Raw genomic sequence first — 14,722 nt, 5'->3', positions numbered from 1 at the left:
GAGACATCAGGGCTGCATCTTTTGAGCCCAGTACTGAGCCTGAAAAGCATTTCCAACCCCACTTACAAGTGAAACTTGCTAAAATGTGCCTCTCTGCTCTTCACTGAAAAGCTTGGTTCTGCATAAATGTTTAGCATACGTTTGCTCCTGCTGGGTCAGCCGAGCAGCGAATTTCTAATTAACCACCTGCTATCATGAGAGACATCAGGGCTGCATCTTTTGAGCCCAGTACTGAGCCTGAAAAGCGTTTCCAACCCCACTTACAAGTGAAACTTGCTATAATGTGCCTGGCTGCTCTTCACTGAAAAGCTTGGTTCTGCAACATTTTTAGCATACGTTTGCTCCTGCTGGGTCAGCCGAGCAGAAAATTTCTACTTAACCACCTGCTATCATGAGAGACATCAGGGATGCATCTTTTGAGCCCAGTACTGAGCCTGAAAAGCATTTCCAACCCCACTTACAAGTGAAACTGCTAAAATGTGCCTGGCTGCTCTTCACTGAAAAGCTGGTTCTGCATACATTTTTGGCCTACGTTTGCTCCTGCTGGGTGAGCCGAGCAGAACATTTCTACTTAACCACCTGCTATCATGAGAGACATCAGGGCTGCATCTTTAGAGCCCAGTACTGAGCCTGAAAGCATTTCCAACCCCACTTACAAGTGAAACTTGCTAAAATGTGCTTGGCTGCTCTTCACTGAAAAGCTGGTTCTGCATACATTTTTGGCATACATTTGCTCCTGCTGGGTCAGTCAAGCAGCGAATTTTTAATTAACCACCTGCTATCATGAGAGACATCAGGGCTGCATCTTTTGAGCCCAGTACTGAGCCTGAAAAGCGTTTCCAACCCCACTTACAAGTGAAACTTGCTAAAATGTGCCTCTCTGCTCTTCACTGAAAAGCTTGGTTCTGCATACATTTTTAGCATACGTTTGCTCCTGCTGGGTCAGCCGAGCAGCAAATTTCTAATTAACCACCTGCTATCATGAGAGACATTAGGGCTGCATCTTTTGAGCCCAGTACTGAGCCTGAAAAGCGTTTCCAACCCCACTTACAAGTGAAACTTGCTAAAATGTGCCTGGATGCTCTTCACTGAAAAGCTTGGTTCTGCATACATTTTTAGCATACGTTTGCTCCTGTTGGGTTAGCCGAGCAGCGAATTTCTAATTAACCACCTGCTATCATGAGAGACATCAGGGCTGCATCTTTTGAGCCAGTATTGAGCCTGAAAAGCATTTCCAACCCCACTTACAAGTGAAACTTGCTAAAATGTGCCTGGCTGCTCTTCACTGAAAAGCTGGTTCTGCAACATTTTTAGCATACGTTTGCTCCTGCTGGGTCAGCCGAGCAGCGAATTTCTAATTAACCACCTGCTATCATGAGAGACATCAGGGCTGCATCTTTTGAGCCCAGTACTGAGCCTGAAAAGCATTTCCAACCCCACTTACAAGTGAAACTTGCTAAAATGTGCCTCTCTGCTCTTCACTGAAAAGCTTGGTTCTGCATAAATTTTTAGCATACGTTTGCTCCTGCTGGGTCAGCCGAGCAGCGAATTTCTAATTAACCACCTGCTATCATGAGAGACATCAGGGCTGCATCTTTTGAGCCCAGTACTGAGCCTGAAAAGCGTTTCCAACCCCACTTACAAGTGAAACTTGCTAAAATGTGCCTGGCTGCTCTTCACTGAAAAGCTGGTTCTGCATCATTTTTAGCATACGTTTGCTCCTGCTGGGTCAGCCGAGCAGCGAATTTCTACTTAACCACCTGCTATCATGAGAGACATCAGGGCTGCATCTTTTGAGCCCAGTACTGAGCCTGAAAAGCATTTCCAACCCCACTTACAAGTGAAACTTGCTAAAATGTGCCTGGCTGCTCTTCACTGAAAAGCTGGTTCTGCAACATTTTTAGCATACGTTTGCTCCTGCTGGGTCAGCCGAGCAGCAAATTTCTACTTAACCACCTGCTATCATGAGAGACATCAGGGCTGCATCTTTTGAGCCCAGTACTGAGCCTGAAAAGCGTTTCCAACCCCACTTACAAGTGAAACTTGCTAAAATGTGCCTGGATGCTCTTTACTGAAAAGCTTGGTTCTGCATACATTTTTAGCATACGTTTGCTCCTGCTGGGTCAGCCGAGCAGCGAATTTCTAATTAACCACCTGCTATCATGAGAGACATCAGGGCTGCATCTTTTGAGCCCAGTACTGAGCCTGAAAAGCATTTCCAACCCCACTACAAGTGAAACTTGCTAAAATGTGCCTCTCTGCTCTTCACTGAAAAGCTTGGTTCTGCATACATTTTTAGCATACGTTTGCTCCTGCTGGGTCAGCCGAGCAGCAAATTTCTAATTAACCACCTGCTATCATGAGAGACATCAGGGCTGCATCTTTTGAGCCCAGTACTAAGCCTGAAAAGTGTTTCCAACCCCACTTACAAGTGAAACTTGCTAAAATGTGCCTGGCTGCTCTTCACTGAAAAGCTGGTTCTGCAACATTTTTAGCATACGTTTGCTCCTGCTGGGTCAGCCGAGCAGCAAATTTCTACTTAACCACCTGCTATCATGAGAGACATCAGGGCTGCATCTTTTGAGCCCAGTACTGAGCCTGAAAAGTGTTTCCAACCCCACTTACAAGTGAAACTTGCTAAAATGTGCCTGGCTGCTCTTCACTGAAAAGCTGGTTCTGCAACATTTTTAGCATACGTTTGCTCCTGCTGGGTCAGCCGAGCAGCAAATTTCTACTTAACCACCTGCTATCATGAGAGACATCAGGGCTGCATCTTTTGATCCCAGTACTGAGCCTGAAAAGCGTATCCAACCCCACTTACAAGTGAAACTTGCTAAAATGTGCCTGGATGCTCTTCACTGAAAAGCTGGTTCTGCATACATTTTTGGCCTACGTTTGCTCCTGCTGGGTCAGTCGAGCAGTGAATTTCTAATTAACCACCTGCTATCATGAGAGACATCAGGGCTGCATCTTTTGAGCCCAGTACTGAGCCTGAAAAGCATTTCGAACCCCACTTACAAGTGAAACTTGCTAAAATGTGCCTGGCTGCTCTTCACTGAAAAGCTGGTTCTGCAACATTTTTAGCATACGTTTGCTCCTACCGGGTGAGCCGAGCAGTGAATTTCTAATTAACCACCTGCTATCATGAGAGACATCAGGGCTGCATCTTTTGAGCCCAGTACTGAGCCTGAAAAGCGTTTCCAACCCCACTTACAAGTGAAACTTGCTAAAATGTGCCTCTCTGCTCTTCACTGAAAAGCTTGGTTCTGCAACATTTTTAGCATACGTTTGCTCCTGCTGGGTCAGCCGAGCAGCAAATTTCTACTTAACCACCTGCTATCATGAGAGACATCAGGGCTGCATCTTTTGAGCCCAGTACTGAGCCTGAAAAGCGTTTCCAACCCCACTTACAAGTGAAACTTGCTAAAATGTGCCTGGATGCTCTTCTTTGAAAAGCTTGGTTCTGCATACATTTTTAGCATACGTTTGCTCCTGCTGGGTCAGCCGAGCAGCGAATTTCTACTTAACCACCTGCTATCATGAGAGACATCAGGGCTGCATCTTTTGAGCCCAGTACTGAGCCTGAAAAGCGTTTCCAACCCCACTTACAAGTGAAACTTGCTAAAATGTGCCTGGATGCTCTTCTTTGAAAAGCTTGGTTCTGCATACATTTTTAGCATACGTTTGCTCCTGCTGGGTCAGCCGAGCAGCGAATTTCTAATTAACCACCTGCTATCATGAGAGACATCAGGGCTGCATCTTTTGAGCCCAGTACTGAGCCTGAAAAGCATTTCCAACCCCACTTACAAGTGAAACTTGCTAAAATGTGCCTCTCTGCTCTTCACTGAAAATCTTGGTTCTGCATACATTTTTAGCATACGTTTGCTCCTGCTGGGTCAGCCGAGCATCGAATTTCTACTTAACCACCTGCTATCATGAGAGACATCAGGGCTGCATCTTTTGAGCCCAGTACTGAGCCTGAAAAGCGTTTCCAACCCCACTTACAAGTGAAACTTGCTAAAATGTGCCTGGCTGCTCTTCACTGAAAAGCTTGGTTCTGCATACATTTTTAGCATACGTTTGCTCCTGCTGGGTCAGCCGAGCAGCGAATTTCTATTTAACCACCTGCTATCATGAGAGACATCAGGGCTGCATCTTTTGAGCCCAGTACTGAGCCTGAAAAGCATTTCCAACCCCACTTACAAGTGAAACTTGCTAAAATGTGCCTCTCTGCTCTTCACTGAAAAGCTTGGTTCTGCATACATTTTTAGCATACGTTTGCTCCTGCTGGGTCAGCCGAGCAGCAAATTTCTAATTAACCACCTGCTATCATGAGAGACATCAGGGCTGCATCTTTTGAGCCCAGTACTGAGCCTGAAAAGTGTTTCCAACCCCACTTACAAGTGAAACTTGCTAAAATGTGCCTGGCTGCTCTTCACTGAAAAGCTGGTTCTGCAACATTTTTAGCATACGTTTGCTCCTGCTGGGTCAGCCGAGCAGCAAATTTCTACTTAACCACCTGCTATCATGAGAGACATCAGGGCTGCATCTTTTGAGCCCAGTACTGAGCCTGAAAAGCGTTTCCAACCCCACTTACAAGTGAAACTTGCTAAAATGTGCCTGGCTGCTCTTCACTGAAAAGCTGGTTCTGCAACATTTTTAGCATACGTTTGCTCCTGCTGGGTCAGCCGAGCAGCAAATTTCTAATTAACCACCTGCTATCATGAGAGACATCAGGGCTGCATCTTTTGAGCCCAGTACTGAGCCTGAAAAGCATTTCGAACCCCACTTACAAGTGAAACTTGCTAAAATGTGCCTGGCTGCTCTTCACTGAAAAGCTGGTTCTGCAACATTTTTAGCATACGTTTGCTCCTGTTGGGTCAGCCGAGCAGCGAATTTCTAATTAACCACCTGCTATCATGAGAGACATCAGGGCTGCATCTTTTGAGCCCAGTAATGAGCCTGAAAAGCAATTCCAACCCCACTTACAAGTGAAACTTGCTAAAATGTGCCTCTCTGCTCTTCACTGAAAAGCTTGGTTCTCCATACATTTTTAGCATACGTTTGCTCCTGCTGGGTCAGCCGAGCAGCAAATTTCTACTTAACCACCTGCTATCATGAGAGACATCAGGGCTGCATCTTTTGAGCCCAGTACTGAGCCTGAAAAGCGTTTCCAACCCCACTTACAAGGTAAACTTGCTAAAATGTGCCTGGCTGCTCTTCACTGAAAAGCTGGTTCTGCAACATTTTTAGCATACGTTTGCTCCTGCTGGGTCAGCCGAGCAGCAAATTTCTACTTAACCACCTGCTATATGAGAGACATCAGGGCTGCATCTTTTGAGCCCAGTACTGAGCCTGAAAAGCGTTTCCAACCCCACTTACAAGTGAAACTTGCTAAAATGTGCCTGGCTGCTCTTCAGTGAAAAGCTTGGTTCTGCATACATTTTTAGCATACGTTTGCTCCTGCCGGGTCAGCCGAGCAGTGAATTTCTAATTAACCACCTGCTATCATGAGAGACATCAGGGCTGCATCTTTTGAGCCCAATACTGAGCCTGAAAAGCGTTTCCACCCCACTTACAAGTGAAACTTGCTAAAATGTGCCTCTCTGCTCTTCACTGAAAAGCTTGGTTCTGCATACATTTTTAGCATACGTTTGCTCCTGCTGGGTCAGCCGAGCAGCAAATTTCTACTTAACCACCTGCTATCATGATAGACATCAGGGCTGCATCTTTTGAGCCCAGTACTGAGCCTGAAAAGCGTTTCCAACCCCACTTACAAGTGAAACTTGCTAAAATGTGCTCTTCACTGAAAAGCTTGGTTCTGCATACATTTTTAGCATACGTTTGCTCCTGTTGGGTCAGCCGAGCAGCGAATTTCTAATTAACCACCTGCTATCATGAGAGACATCAGGGCTGCATCTTTTGAGCCCAGTAATGAGCCTGAAAAGCAATTCCAACCCCACTTACAAGTGAAACTTGCTAAAATGTGCCTCTCTGCTCTTCACTGAAAAGCTTGGTTCTCCATACATTTTTAGCATACGTTTGCTCCTGCTGGGTCAGCCGAGCAGCAAATTTCTACTTAACCACCTGCTATCATGAGAGACATCAGGGCTGCATCTTTTGAGCCCAGTACTGAGCCTGAAAAGCGTTTCCAACCCCACTTACAAGTGAAACTTGCTAAAATGTGCCTGGCTGCTCTTCACTGAAAAGCTGGTTCTGCAACATTTTTAGCATACGTTTGCTCCTGCTGGGTCAGCCGAGCAGCAAATTTCTACTTAACCACCTGCTATATGAGAGACATCAGGGCTGCATCTTTTGAGCCCAGTACTGAGCCTGAAAAGCGTTTCCAACCCCACTTACAAGTGAAACTTGCTAAAATGTGCCTGGATGCTCTTCACTGAAAAGCTTGGTTCTGCATACATTTTTAGCATACGTTTGCTCCTGCTGGGTCAGCCGAGCAGCAAATTTCTACTTAACCACCTGCTATCATGAGAGACATCAGGGCTGCATCTTTTGAGCCCAGTACTGAGCCTGAAAAGCGTTTCCAACCCCACTTACAAGTGAAACTTGCTAAAATGTGCCTGGCTGCTCTTCACTGAAAAGCTGGTTCTGCAACATTTTTAGCATACGTTTGCTCCTGCTGGGTCAGCCGAGCAGCAAATTTCTAATTAACCACCTGCTATCATGAGAGACATCAGGGCTGCATCTTTTGAGCCCAGTACTGAGCCTGAAAAGCATTTCGAACCCCACTTACAAGTGAAACTTGCTAAAATGTGCCTGGCTGCTCTTCACTGAAAAGCTGGTTCTGCAACATTTTTAGCATACGTTTGCTCCTGTTGGGTCAGCCGAGCAGCGAATTTCTGATTAACCACCTGCTATCATGAGAGACATCAGGGCTGCATCTTTTGAGCCCAGTAATGAGCCTGAAAAGCAATTCCAACCCCACTTACAAGTGAAACTTGCTAAAATGTGCCTCTCTGCTCTTCACTGAAAAGCTTGGTTCTCCATACATTTTTAGCATACGTTTGCTCCTGCTGGGTCAGCCGAGCAGCAAATTTCTACTTAACCACCTGCTATCATGAGAGACATCAGGGCTGCATCTTTTGAGCCCAGTACTGAGCCTGAAAAGCGTTTCCAACCCCACTTACAAGGTAAACTTGCTAAAATGTGCCTGGCTGCTCTTCACTGAAAAGCTGGTTCTGCAACATTTTTAGCATACGTTTGCTCCTGCTGGGTCAGCCGAGCAGCAAATTTCTACTTAACCACCTGCTATATGAGAGACATCAGGGCTGCATCTTTTGAGCCCAGTACTGAGCCTGAAAAGCGTTTCCAACCCCACTTACAAGTGAAACTTGCTAAAATGTGCCTGGCTGCTCTTCAGTGAAAAGCTTGGTTCTGCATACATTTTTAGCATACGTTTGCTCCTGCCGGGTCAGCCGAGCAGTGAATTTCTAATTAACCACCTGCTATCATGAGAGACATCAGGGCTGCATCTTTTGAGCCCAATACTGAGCCTGAAAAGCGTTTCCACCCCACTTACAAGTGAAACTTGCTAAAATGTGCCTCTCTGCTCTTCACTGAAAAGCTTGGTTCTGCATACATTTTTAGCATACGTTTGCTCCTGCTGGGTCAGCCGAGCAGCAAATTTCTACTTAACCACCTGCTATCATGATAGACATCAGGGCTGCATCTTTTGAGCCCAGTACTGAGCCTGAAAAGCGTTTCCAACCCCACTTACAAGTGAAACTTGCTAAAATGTGCTCTTCACTGAAAAGCTTGGTTCTGCATACATTTTTAGCATACGTTTGCTCCTGTTGGGTCAGCCGAGCAGCGAATTTCTAATTAACCACCTGCTATCATGAGAGACATCAGGGCTGCATCTTTTGAGCCCAGTAATGAGCCTGAAAAGCAATTCCAACCCCACTTACAAGTGAAACTTGCTAAAATGTGCCTCTCTGCTCTTCACTGAAAAGCTTGGTTCTCCATACATTTTTAGCATACGTTTGCTCCTGCTGGGTCAGCCGAGCAGCAAATTTCTACTTAACCACCTGCTATCATGAGAGACATCAGGGCTGCATCTTTTGAGCCCAGTACTGAGCCTGAAAAGCGTTTCCAACCCCACTTACAAGTGAAACTTGCTAAAATGTGCCTGGCTGCTCTTCACTGAAAAGCTGGTTCTGCAACATTTTTAGCATACGTTTGCTCCTGCTGGGTCAGCCGAGCAGCAAATTTCTACTTAACCACCTGCTATATGAGAGACATCAGGGCTGCATCTTTTGAGCCCAGTACTGAGCCTGAAAAGCGTTTCCAACCCCACTTACAAGTGAAACTTGCTAAAATGTGCCTGGATGCTCTTCACTGAAAAGCTTGGTTCTGCATACATTTTTAGCATACGTTTGCTCCTGCTGGGTCAGCCGAGCAGCGAATTTCTATTTAACCACCTGCTATCATGAGAGACATCAGGGCTGCATCTTTTGAGCCCAGTACTGAGCCTGAAAAGCATTTCCAACCCCACTTACAAGTGAAACTTGCTAAAATGTGCCTCTCTGCTCTTCACTGAAAAGCTTGGTTCTGCATACATTTTTAGCATACGTTTGCTCCTGCTGGGTCAGCCGAGCAGCAAATTTCTAATTAACCACCTGCTATCATGAGAGACATCAGGGCTGCATCTTTTGAGCCCAGTACTGAGCCTGAAAAGTGTTTCCAACCCCACTTACAAGTGAAACTTGCTAAAATGTGCCTGGCTGCTCTTCACTGAAAAGCTGGTTCTGCAACATTTTTAGCATACGTTTGCTCCTGCTGGGTCAGCCGAGCAGCAAATTTCTACTTAACCACCTGCTATCATGAGAGACATCAGGGCTGCATCTTTTGAGCCCAGTACTGAGCCTGAAAAGCGTTTCCAACCCCACTTACAAGTGAAACTTGCTAAAATGTGCCTGGCTGCTCTTCACTGAAAAGCTGGTTCTGCAACATTTTTAGCATACGTTTGCTCCTGCTGGGTCAGCCGAGCAGCAAATTTCTAATTAACCACCTGCTATCATGAGAGACATCAGGGCTGCATCTTTTGAGCCCAGTACTGAGCCTGAAAAGCATTTCGAACCCCACTTACAAGTGAAACTTGCTAAAATGTGCCTGGCTGCTCTTCACTGAAAAGCTGGTTCTGCAACATTTTTAGCATACGTTTGCTCCTGTTGGGTCAGCCGAGCAGCGAATTTCTAATTAACCACCTGCTATCATGAGAGACATCAGGGCTGCATCTTTTGAGCCCAGTAATGAGCCTGAAAAGCAATTCCAACCCCACTTACAAGTGAAACTTGCTAAAATGTGCCTCTCTGCTCTTCACTGAAAAGCTTGGTTCTCCATACATTTTTAGCATACGTTTGCTCCTGCTGGGTCAGCCGAGCAGCAAATTTCTACTTAACCACCTGCTATCATGAGAGACATCAGGGCTGCATCTTTTGAGCCCAGTACTGAGCCTGAAAAGCGTTTCCAACCCCACTTACAAGTGAAACTTGCTAAAATGTGCCTGGCTGCTCTTCACTGAAAAGCTGGTTCTGCAACATTTTTAGCATACGTTTGCTCCTGCTGGGTCAGCCGAGCAGCAAATTTCTACTTAACCACCTGCTATATGAGAGACATCAGGGCTGCATCTTTTGAGCCCAGTACTGAGCCTGAAAAGCGTTTCCAACCCCACTTACAAGTGAAACTTGCTAAAATGTGCCTGGCTGCTCTTCAGTGAAAAGCTTGGTTCTGCATACATTTTTAGCATACGTTTGCTCCTGCCGGGTCAGCCGAGCAGTGAATTTCTAATTAACCACCTGCTATCATGAGAGACATCAGGGCTGCATCTTTTGAGCCCAATACTGAGCCTGAAAAGCGTTTCCACCCCACTTACAAGTGAAACTTGCTAAAATGTGCCTCTCTGCTCTTCACTGAAAAGCTTGGTTCTGCATACATTTTTAGCATACGTTTGCTCCTGCTGGGTCAGCCGAGCAGCAAATTTCTACTTAACCACCTGCTATCATGATAGACATCAGGGCTGCATCTTTTGAGCCCAGTACTGAGCCTGAAAAGCGTTTCCAACCCCACTTACAAGTGAAACTTGCTAAAATGTGCTCTTCACTGAAAAGCTTGGTTCTGCATACATTTTTAGCATACGTTTGCTCCTGTTGGGTCAGCCGAGCAGCGAATTTCTAATTAACCACCTGCTATCATGAGAGACATCAGGGCTGCATCTTTTGAGCCCAGTAATGAGCCTGAAAAGCAATTCCAACCCCACTTACAAGTGAAACTTGCTAAAATGTGCCTCTATGCTCTTCACTGAAAAGCTTGGTTCTCCATACATTTTTAGCATACGTTTGCTCCTGCTGGGTCAGCCGAGCAGCAAATTTCTACTTAACCACCTGCTATCATGAGAGACATCAGGGCTGCATCTTTTGAGCCCAGTACTGAGCCTGAAAAGCGTTTCCAACCCCACTTACAAGTGAAACTTGCTAAAATGTGCCTGGCTGCTCTTCACTGAAAAGCTGGTTCTGCAACATTTTTAGCATACGTTTGCTCCTGCTGGGTCAGCCGAGCAGCAAATTTCTACTTAACCACCTGCTATATGAGAGACATCAGGGCTGCATCTTTTGAGCCCAGTACTGAGCCTGAAAAGCGTTTCCAACCCCACTTACAAGTGAAACTTGCTAAAATGTGCCTGGCTGCTCTTCAGTGAAAAGCTTGGTTCTGCATACATTTTTAGCATACGTTTGCTCCTGCCGGGTCAGCCGAGCAGTGAATTTCTAATTAACCACCTGCTATCATGAGAGACATCAGGGCTGCATCTTTTGAGCCCAATACTGAGCCTGAAAAGCGTTTCCACCCCACTTACAAGTGAAACTTGCTAAAATGTGCCTCTCTGCTCTTCACTGAAAAGCTTGGTTCTGCATACATTTTTAGCATAAGTTTGCTCCTGCTGGGTCAGCCGAGCAGCAAATTTCTACTTAACCACCTGCTATCATGATAGACATCAGGGCTGCATCTTTTGAGCCCAGTACTGAGCCTGAAAAGCTTTTCCAACCCCACTTACAAGTGAAACTTGCTATAATGTGCCTGGCTGCTCTTCACTGAAAAGCTTGGTTCTGCAACATTTTTAGCATACGTTTGCTCCTGCTGGGTCAGCCGAGCAGAAAATTTCTACTTAACCACCTGCTATCATGAGAGACATCAGGGATGCATCTTTTGAGCCCAGTACTGAGCCTGAAAAGCATTTCCAACCCCACTTACAAGTGAAACTGCTAAAATGTGCCTGGCTGCTCTTCACTGAAAAGCTGGTTCTGCATACATTTTTGGCCTACGTTTGCTCCTGCTGGGTGAGCCGAGCAGAACATTTCTACTTAACCACCTGCTATCATGAGAGACATCAGGGCTGCATCTTTAGAGCCCAGTACTGAGCCTGAAAGCATTTCCAACCCCACTTACAAGTGAAACTTGCTAAAATGTGCTTGGCTGCTCTTCACTGAAAAGCTGGTTCTGCATACATTTTTTGGCATACATTTGCTCCTGCTGGGTCAGTCAAGCAGCGAATTTCTAATTAACCACCTGCTATCATGAGAGACATCAGGGCTGCATCTTTTGAGCCCAGTACTGAGCCTGAAAAGCGTTTCCAACCCCACTTACAAGTGAAACTTGCTAAAATGTGCCTCTCTGCTCTTCACTGAAAAGCTTGGTTCTGCATACATTTTTAGCATACGTTTGCTCCTGCTGGGTCAGCCGAGCAGCAAATTTCTAATTAACCACCTGCTATCATGAGAGACATCAGGGCTGCATCTTTTGAGCCCAGTACTGAGCCTGAAAAGCGTTTCCAACCCCACTTACAAGTGAAACTTGCTAAAATGTGCCTGGATGCTCTTCACTGAAAAGCTTGGTTCTGCATACATTTTTAGCATACGTTTGCTCCTGTTGGGTTAGCCGAGCAGCGAATTTCTAATTAACCACCTGCTATCATGAGAGACATCAGGGCTGCATCTTTTGAGCCAGTATTGAGCCTGAAAAGCATTTCCAACCCCACTTACAAGTGAAACTTGCTAAAATGTGCCTGGCTGCTCTTCACTGAAAAGCTGGTTCTGCAACATTTTTAGCATACGTTTGCTCCTGCTGGGTCAGCCGAGCAGCGAATTTCTAATTAACCACCTGCTATCATGAGAGACATCAGGGCTGCATCTTTTGAGCCCAGTACTGAGCCTGAAAAGCATTTCCAACCCCACTTACAAGTGAAACTTGCTAAAATGTGCCTCTCTGCTCTTCACTGAAAAGCTTGGTTCTGCATAAATTTTTAGCATACGTTTGCTCCTGCTGGGTCAGCCGAGCAGCAAATTTCTAATTAACCACCTGCTATCATGAGAGACATCAGGGCTGCATCTTTTGAGCCCAGTACTGAGCCTGAAAAGCGTTTCCAACCCCACTTACAAGTGAAACTTGCTAAAATGTGCCTGGCTGCTCTTCACTGAAAAGCTGGTTCTGCAACATTTTTAGCATACGTTTGCTCCTGCTGGGTCAGCCGAGCAGCGAATTTCTACTTAACCACCTGCTATCATGAGAGACATCAGGGCTGCATCTTTTGAGCCCAGTACTGAGCCTGAAAAGCATTTCCAACCCCACTTACAAGTGAAACTTGCTAAAATGTGCCTGGCTGCTCTTCACTGAAAAGCTGGTTCTGCAACATTTTTAGCATACGTTTGCTCCTGCTGGGTCAGCCGAGCAGCGAATCTCTAATTAACCACCTGCTATCATGAGAGACATCAGGGCTGCATCTTTTGAGCCCAGTACTGAGCCTGAAAAGCGTTTCCAACCCCACTTACAAGTGAAACTTGCTAAAATGTGCCTGGCTGCTCTTCACTGAAAAGCTGGTTCTGCAACATTTTTAGCATACGTTTGCTCCTGCTGGGTCAGCCGAGCAGCAAATTTCTACTTAACCACCTGCTATCATGAGAGACATCAGGGCTGCATCTTTTGAGCCCAGTACTGAGCCTTAAAAGCGTTTCCAACCCCACTTACAAGTGAAACTTGCTAAAATGTGCCTGGATGCTCTTTACTGAAAAGCTTGGTTCTGCATACATTTTTAGCATACGTTTGCTCCTGCTGGGTCAGCCGAGCAGCAAATTTCTAATTAACCACCTGCTATCATGAGAGACATCAGGGCTGCATCTTTTGAGCCCAGTACTAAGCCTGAAAAGTGTTTCCAACCCCACTTACAAGTGAAACTTGCTAAAATGTGCCTGGCTGCTCTTCACTGAAAAGCTGGTTCTGCAACATTTTTAGCATACGTTTGCTCCTGCTGGGTCAGCCGAGCAGCAAATTTCTACTTAACCACCTGCTATCATGAGAGACATCAGGGCTGCATCTTTTGAGCCCAGTACTGAGCCTGAAAAGTGTTTCCAACCCCACTTACAAGTGAAACTTGCTAAAATGTGCCTGGCTGCTCTTCACTGAAAAGCTGGTTCTGCAACATTTTTAGCATACGTTTGCTCCTGCTGGGTCAGCCGAGCAGCAAATTTCTACTTAACCACCTGCTATCATGAGAGACATCAGGGCTGCATCTTTTGATCCCAGTACTGAGCCTGAAAAGCGTATCCAACCCCACTTACAAGTGAAACTTGCTAAAATGTGCCTGGATGCTCTTCACTGAAAAGCTGGTTCTGCATACATTTTTGGCCTACGTTTGCTCCTGCTGGGTCAGTCGAGCAGTGAATTTCTAATTAACCACCTGCTATCATGAGAGACATCAGGGCTGCATCTTTTGAGCCCAGTACTGAGCCTGAAAAGCATTTCGAACCCCACTTACAAGTGAAACTTGCTAAAATGTGCCTGGCTGCTCTTCACTGAAAAGCTGGTTCTGCAACATTTTTAGCATACGTTTGCTCCTACCGGGTGAGCCGAGCAGTGAATTTCTAATTAACCACCTGCTATCATGAGAGACATCAGGGCTGCATCTTTTGAGCCCAGTACTGAGCCTGAAAAGCGTTTCCAACCCCACTTACAAGTGAAACTTGCTAAAATGTGCCTCTCTGCTCTTCACTGAAAAGCTTGGTTCTGCAACATTTTTAGCATACGTTTGCTCCTGCTGGGTCAGCCGAGCAGCAAATTTCTACTTAACCACCTGCTATCATGAGAGACATCAGGGCTGCATCTTTTGAGCCCAGTACTGAGCCTGAAAAGCGTTTCCAACCCCACTTACAAGTGAAACTTGCTAAAATGTGCCTCTCTGCTCTTCACTGAAAAGCTGGTTCTGCAACATTTTTAGCATACGTTTGCTCCTGCTGGGTCAGCCGAGCAGCAAATTTCTACTTAACCACCTGCTATCATGAGAGACATCAGGGCTGCATCTTTTGAGCCCAGTACTGAGCCTGAAAAGCGTTTCCAACCCCACTTACAAGTGAAACTTGCTAAAATGTGCCTGGATGCTCTTCTTTGAAAAGCTTGGTTCTGCATACATTTTTAGCATACGTTTGCTCCTGCTGGGTCAGCCGAGCAGCGAATTTCTAATTAACCACCTGCTATCATGAGAGACATCAGGGCTGCATCTTTTGAGCCCAGTACTGAGCCTGAAAAGCATTTCCAACCCCACTTACAAGTGAAACTTGCTAAAATGTGCCTCTCTGCTCTTCACTGAAAATCTTGGTTCTGCATACATTTTTAGCATACGTTTGCTCCTGCTGGGTCAGCCGAGCAGCGAATTTCT

Source organism: Lissotriton helveticus, chromosome 2_1, assembly GCF_964261635.1.
Source record: "Lissotriton helveticus chromosome 2_1, aLisHel1.1, whole genome shotgun sequence".
Classification (NCBI taxonomy): domain Eukaryota; kingdom Metazoa; phylum Chordata; class Amphibia; order Caudata; family Salamandridae; genus Lissotriton; species Lissotriton helveticus.
Note: the sequence above shows the minus strand (reverse complement) of the source record.